Genomic DNA, 6,431 nt, shown 5'->3' on the forward strand with positions numbered 1-6,431 from the left:
TTCTAAATCAATCAAAATACATAAAGGACATCTTGAAAAAGTATGAAATGGACAAAGCCAAGCCAATTATTACTCCCATGACCTCAGGAATTCAGTTGGATAATGACCCAAATGGAAAATCAGTTGATCAGAAGAAGTATAGAGGGATGATTGGATCTTTATTTTACCTGACTGCTAGCCGACCTGATATAATATTTAGGATTTGTCTCTATTCTAGATTTCAAGCTGATCCTAAGTAATCCCACCTGATTGTTATTAAGAGAATTCTCAGATACCTTTTAGGGACCCAAAACTTACGAATCTGGTACCCTAGGCACAACACTTCCTTTGAGATTATTGGATATTATGATTCTGATTTTACAGGATGTATGGTGGATAAAAAAGCACTTTTAAAAATTATCAATTCATAGGACAGTCTTTAGTCTCCTAGTCTAGTAGAAAGCAAAACTCTGTTGCACTTTCCACTGCTGAAGCCGAGTACATTGCTTTAGGAAGTTGTGTGGCCCAAGTCCTTTGGTTAAAATAGCAAGTACTAGATTTAGGATTACCTGTAGGCACCATCTCAGATCTTTGTGACAAAACTAGTGCCATCTACATTTCTAAGAATCCTATCCAACATTCAAGGACTAAGCACATTGACATAAGGCACCACTTTATTAGAGACCATATGACTATGGGAGACATTGAGTTACACCATGTGGCAATTGAGAATCCACTGGCTGACGTATTTACTAAAGCACTGGCCTTCGACACTTTCAGCACTTTAAGGACCAGATTGGGTGTGATTGACATTAATGCATGAACTTGATCTCTACTTATTTTTGATATGTTATATGCTGATTACTTTGCTTTATCTTTTGTTAGTTTGTTAGTTGTTTTTTTTTTTATTGTTTTCTTTACTTTTGGTACTTTAATTTTTGTATGCCTTAATGTGTTTTTCTAAAATCATCGCTAAATTGATATCTTATGCCTTGTTTTTGTCTTTTTGAAAATTTGTAATCAATATTTTATATCTCTTAATCTGCTAAAGGGTAAAAACATCGTTGATTGTGTCTCTTTCTCTAACCTATTTTGGTGGTGAAATTTTCTTTTCTAAACAAAAGTATAACTCAAATTAACAACTAGATTTTCCAATTGAGATATTTTCTATGTTACTATAGTAATCTAGCTTATATTTATAATTATCAATTTTTTTATTTACTTCAAGATTTCTCGTTATCCTGTTAATGCATCTCTCATATGATTTTTGATCCTGTTTTTTGGGTTGTTCTTCCCTATATTAGAGAGTGAGTTTTCTTTTCTAATATCTAGAAGATATACTAACAACTAAGAATATTTAAGAGTTTTTGGAAAAGAATCTAGCTTGCAAAAATAATATAAAAAAGTGGTCAATGATGCCAAAAGCAATAGATGAGCAATGATGCCAAATTTAAAAAAAATATACAAAGTGTATCAAAAATTAGAAGATGCACAAAGTGCGTCATTCAATGGATAAGAGGCACAAAATGAGCCCATAAAAGGCAAGCTATCTTCCTTTTTTCCAAATCTTAAAACTTAGAAGATTTCATGTATCACTTGAGATTTTTAAAGACTTGATTTCGAATTTCGTGATTGTAAAAAACTACTTTTATACATTATTTTATAAGATATTTTACTGAAACCCAGTCTTGATTGGATCTCTTTTTCTTATCCAATTATTTTTTCTAAATTAGTCATTTTGATTTTAAAAGATGATTTTATCCTAAAAAAAGTCCGAGCTCAGGGTTAACATGATCGGATATTTTACCATTTTTTTTTTGGATTTTTTATGTTGGTAACTCAATAACTTACAAATTTTTAAAATCAATCACATGGAGACTATATCATGTTCATGCCATGATTTAAAAAAAAATCATTTCTTTGCTAGTTTTTATGCCTTTTTCATGTTTTATCGTTGTTATTGTTAGTTGATTTTATTATTTTTGGGCCTTCTCTGATCACTCCATCCTACCTCTGATTTCAATTTTTTTGTCGCATCAGCCTGGCCGATATTTATATCATCGTGGCAGATCTGCTCATCGTTCTTCAAAAACCCCATCAGTTGAATTATTTTGACTTTTTTGCTCTTCATAGTCCTGGACAGTCCATTATCATCCTGGACGATATGATCGTCCTCTGTAACAATCATCTAGATTATCCTGGCATATAAATATTTCATCATGGATGATGCATTTATTTATAATCGTCTCATCTGATACACTTGTTCATCCTGGATGATACACGTATCAGGACGTTTAAAATCTATAAATTTTTTCGGGACGATCCATTTTTGGACAATCGGCCCAGACGATCTACCTGTTCGGCCCGATCGATACACATGGCACTTGATTTAAATGCTTTAAATTCGATCGATATGATCCATTATTGGACATCGTTCTGGACGATCCACAAAATCAGCCCGGACGATATGCTTTTTCAACGGTCATCCGACTTAACTCCTTGGGATGATCGCTTGTGTCTAATCATCTCGGCCGATATCAGATCGGCCCAGATGATCAGACCGCCTTTTTAACCAATCGGCTTATTCGCAATAATTGAACCATATCGGCTTGGACGATCCTGCGATCGACCTAGCCGATCTGGCAAATCCTTTAAATTCAGAGCCTTCCAGCCATTTTCTTCACTCAAGCTTTCTCACATTCCTTGTAGTCTAGCTCTAGTGATCTACTTTCTAAAAAATAGCAGGAGGGAAACACTCTCGTCACACATCCAGAAGTTCCTCGAGGCCATACTAGACCCTCGTTTCATGGAGACGGATGCTCAAGCTGCCTACCTGCGCTACAAGGAGGTTGGAATCACAGTCTCCCGAACCATTAATCCAGATTATCTCTCTTATCCAGTACTCAACTTAGTTGCTCATACCGCCTTGTTCTTTCTTTTGACTATGGTTGTCCCCTTCAATTCTCAACTTTTGTATGAATTATTCGTAAGCCTCAGAATTAATTCTTCCTACACTGCTCTTGCCTCATATGTGAATCGACGCTCCGTCAAAATCACATATCAGGATTGCCAAGAACTTCTATAACTTTCTACCATATGGGACAAACTCCATACCCTATATTCTGATCCTAATTTTAACTTGGCTTCGGCCAATCACTTCCTTCGGAACACCACAGCCCCCTTTCATGTTTGAGAGACTACCTCTTTACTCAAAGATGTTAGGACTGTTCAACACGTCCTTCGCACCTCTATAATCCCAAAGGCTGGTGATCGTGTCCACATTATTCCTCTTTTTTCAATCACCACTTTTTACATTCTAGCCCATCACGAATTAAATGCAACCGACTTGATCTTTCGTTACATCGATCACTTAAGTACAATTTGAGATCCAGGTTATAGGAGGAAACCAAATCTTTCCCTAGTACACATCATTGCATATGTTCTAGAAACAAAATATAACCTCCAATATCCTGTTAAACTAGATCTCCCCACTGCTTTCCACTCCAACATTTCCTTTCAAACTCTTCACAGTACTTGTCTCCACCTGAGGGACGGGGAAGCTCAGGCAGGGGAAGATGAGGCTCCTACACCTGCTCCTGCACATGTCCCGCTCCGCCAGCACTCTCAGCTGGATCAGTTGGTGGAGCACTTTGACCAATGGGAGGCCCAATTTGACACTTACATTGTTGCAGAGGAGGAGCAACATGCTGAGGACATAGCCCGCTATGAGCAGGACCGCATGAAGGATTTAGCCTATTTTGACGCTTACATTGCTCACCAGCAGTAGCAGCACGACCATGACATAGCCTGGTTTGGTGCTCAGTTTACTACACTGGCTAATTATTTTCAGCATCCTCCACCACCACCTCCTCCACCTTCAGATGATCAGGGCCCATCATTTTAATAGTCTTTCTTTTGTTGTAGTTTGTTCTTATTTTTTTGTTGGTCGTTTCTATTTTTTGCTTTATTTTTTTTCCCTCCTTTTTGTGATGTCAAAGGGGGAGTGATCTATTATACTACTAGTTTCTTTGTACTTTGATTTTGTTAGTTACGTTGTGGTTTGATTTTAATAGTTCATTTGTGTTCTTTTTCTTCATATTATCTTCATTAAACTGACTGAACTCAAATTTTTTTCTTGTGTGTTTTCCATCATCAAAAAGGGGGATATTGTTGCATATCTATTTTCAGAAATATAATTTTGATGATTGCAAACACTTTTGCTTTACTTCGACTGCCTTTCCTACTAACTTTTCAGGACCATAAGATTGAGACCGTAAGCTGAACCAGCTCAAGATTGAGTAGATTAGGTCTGAGTCAATCTATTATATACTTTTTTCCTTTCTTGAGTCAAATGTAATTCTTATGGTTCATATGTTAGGAAAGTTGCTATTTGCATGTTTTACATTCTTGCAACTTGTATTATTTTGATGATTCCAAATATTATTGTTTTATGTGTAGTTATCTCCTAACACTTTTTGGAAGATTTGTTTTTGCTCTCTAGACCCAACATCATAATGCTAAGTAACCTTACACACACACACACCTTGGGAATTTTTTTGATTGTTTCTTAGAGTTTATTATTTTTGGTAACATCGGTCGGGCCGATATTTATATCAGTCTGGATGATCAATTCAAAAATAGAAACCCTAATCAAGGCATCATGATTAAGGCAGTCATCATTAAACCAATCAGCTAGGATGATATTATATCGGCCAAGACGATATGCTCAAATCAGAAAGAATCAGCCACCATGATCTATTTAGCTATTTTTTAATTTAGGATATTATCCAGGATGATATCCTATCGGCCTGGACGATGCAGCAAAATTATGCCTAAATTAATCTGGTAATTATGGAAAGCAATTAAGGTTGATTGTATGATCACATCGGTTGGGCTGATTGCAGGATCAGCCAGGATGATAGCGTGGATAATTGACATCGGCCTACTTCAATTCCAGGCAATGTCCAGGATAATTTGGCTCGAATTTGAACTAATCGGCCAGGATGATATTTTATCGGCCTAAATGATGTGACCAAAATTACTCTAATCGTCCCAAACCGACCGAGCTAATTGAGCAAAATTTATGCTAATCGGCCAGGCTGATACCCCTATCGGCCTGGACGATAAAGTCGATTTGTATAAAATAAGAGCTTTTCCATAGCTCTTCTATTTAAGATCTCTTGCTCTACCTTAGAAAAATGAGTGAGTGCTATTGTCTTAACCTGAGAGAGCCTAGGGAGTGGGAGAGAGAGAGAGAGAGAGAGAGAGAGAGAGAGAGAGAGAGAGAGAGAGAGTCCGAGTAGAGCTGGATCTTCAAGATCGGGTGGATCTTGGGAGAGGTCTGGATGCTGGGAAAAGAGCTAATGGTGTTTCAGTGAAGATTTGAGAATGAGGTAAGCAATGTATCAATGCAGGTGTCTCCGGTTTGTATGAGACGATGGAAGATTATGGAGGAACTGAGTTAGAGGATTCCTTGATGATGTTGTGGCTAATAGAGAATCTGCAGATTTCTTGTTGAAGATATGGATTTCTGCTGTTAGTTGGTGGATGTTGTAGGTACCGTGAACAATAACTGGTGTTGGTTGATCAATGAAGAGGTTTGCAGGAGCTGACAGATTGTTCTGTGGACGGATTATATCGCTGTGTCATCAGGGCAGACCAAGAGAGAAGGCTATTGATTCCTGATCGTGAGAGTCCGTAACTGAGCCGGGCTGCGGAGAAGTAAGTAAACTTGTGGATAATCCCATCTTTGGTCTAAATAGACCCTTATTTACTGTTTGGGCCGGTTTGAGTCCGCATTGGAGATCTTGGGAAGGGTTGACTTCGCATATGGGTGAAAACGACCATGCTTTGGTTTGAACACTGGAACGCGTCTGCAAGCGTAGCTTGGATTTAGTGTTCTGGGGAAAGTGTCTGAGACCATGGGTTCTGCAGATGGAGAGGGTGAATGGAGTGGTCTTGTTTCAAAGACACTAATTGGTAATGCGGAATGCCAATGCAGGTGTTCGTGTAATGGCTTATGAAGAGTTTTCCTTCATCCAACTTCAAATTCCAAGGTGCTGGTAAGTCAGTTAAAAAGGAAAATTGTAATGGAGATGAAAGCTGCATCAAATGCTTGGAGGAAATCTCTGCAGTTAAACCTGAATGTGATTGAAAATCGTTGACAATGGTTTTAAGAAAGATGGGTGTTAATTAATTTAAACAAAGCCAGGAGCATATTCAGAATGTGACAGAACATTGATCTGCAGCCTGCTTGGCCGAGGCGTCTTCCTTTTTGGGTGTGCAAAAATGCAGCTGAATATGATAAATGGGACATATGGGGTTAACTCAAGATCACGCTCGATGGTGCTGATTTTTCTTATTGTTGTTTTGGTGAACATGGAAGCTAGAGATAGTTTTTGATTGGTGGACCTTGGTAGCGTTTGCTGGTCAAATTATTGGACTGGAAACAG

The sequence above is a fragment of the Dendrobium catenatum genome, unplaced genomic scaffold (genome assembly GCF_001605985.2).
Source record: "Dendrobium catenatum unplaced genomic scaffold, ASM160598v2 fragScaff_scaffold_621, whole genome shotgun sequence".
NCBI classification, from domain to species: domain Eukaryota; kingdom Viridiplantae; phylum Streptophyta; class Magnoliopsida; order Asparagales; family Orchidaceae; genus Dendrobium; species Dendrobium catenatum.